Source organism: Olea europaea, chromosome 9 (genome assembly GCF_002742605.1).
Source record: "Olea europaea var. sylvestris chromosome 9, O_europaea_v1, whole genome shotgun sequence".
NCBI lineage: Eukaryota > Viridiplantae > Streptophyta > Magnoliopsida > Lamiales > Oleaceae > Olea > Olea europaea.
Window position 1 is genome coordinate 13,147,245 of NC_036245.1, and position 1,544 is coordinate 13,148,788.

Below are 1,544 nucleotides of genomic sequence, written 5' to 3' on the forward strand. Positions count from 1 at the left end.
ATTAGAAAAGGTGTCGGGACTCCTTGAAAAAGAAAAGATTTCCAACTGTAGACCTTTAGAATTTTTAGCAAAAAGACAGAAGCTCTTATCACTTGAAATGGCCAGAAGTTTCTCGGTGAAACGTGTGCCTTCCTCAGGGATAGTTTAGACTTTTTGCTCCCAAGAATTTTTCTATTTAAGGAATGAGTTTAATTTGGTTTAGGCAGAAGTTTACAACCTGTGTACTCTCTGCTATCTAAAAACCTTTGAAACCTCTCCCCCAGAAAAATTCTCAATCCAAAAAACATTGTATAGCTAAAGCATCCTTGTGAATATTTAAGGTATTCTTGTATTCTATTAAGTTTATTTTAGAACTTTAGGGACTTCCCGAAAGGGAAATCCTTAGTTGTAAATCTTTTTAAAGATGAATTTATAAATCCCTGATTTATGTTTTACTCTTTTATGTTTATGTTTTTATGTTCATGTTTTTAAGTAAATATTTGTTATGTTTATCATTTCATCATATGCATATGATAAAAGCATAACTTGATTTCTAGAAGCCATACTGTTTTTAGGTTAATCCTGAGTGGCCTAGATGAATGAAAACTTTTGGCTGGAGTGAGCCTTTTGATGTTTTCTAGAGATGCTGGAGAAAGGGAAAAAAATTAATCTAAGAATTTTATAAGGGAGTGCCACGGGTAACCTTATAAAAAGGAATCAGTTTCAAATTTATATGTCATAGGTGGTGAAAATTTTAAAAAAAAGAAGGGATTTATATATGAATTTTATAAGAGATTTATAGAAAACTAAGGAGAGTACTGAGTAGGATTAAAGTTATTAAAAGTTAAAAAGTTTAAACAACAGCCATTAAAACAGCCAATTAAAACAGCATACCCCTCCATTTGGTATCATATATGGGTTAGTTTAGGTCACCAAATATGGGCCAAGAGATCTCTAGCTGGGCTGCCATATTACCTAAACTAATGGGCCAATTTCCAACTCTATATTAATCACTAAATGGTCTAACTAACCATATAATCATCCAACACAAACCTGAACCATCCAAAAGAGTAGTTCGACTCCAAGCCAAGCAAAGTCCATGGTGCCGATAAATAATTCGACAACTGTTTTAAATCATCGTCCGAATTATTGGGTATCAAAAACCCAATAGTAGAAAATGAAGAAAATGATCCAGACAAAGATCAAGTCAAGATGTTTAGTCATTGGAACGCAACTGGTTAAGAACACTACACTGAAAAACTGGCAGTTCATCAAATTGATAGGATGATAGTAATAACATCATTTTATGGTGTCTAGACTAAGTCCTAATTGAAGAATAAGTCGGCCAAGATGATTGTAGAAATATAAGGAGCCTTTCCTTCTAATACAACATGACCATTAACAATGGACCAAGCATATTGCTTTGGTAGTTCAATTATATATTAAGGGATAAAATCACACATTGAATAAAAATGAAAATATAGACCAATTTATAAGGATTTAGGCTACTCTTCTTAATAAGGTTGACATTTTAAGATGAAATCCGAAGTCTTATGAGATTTTAT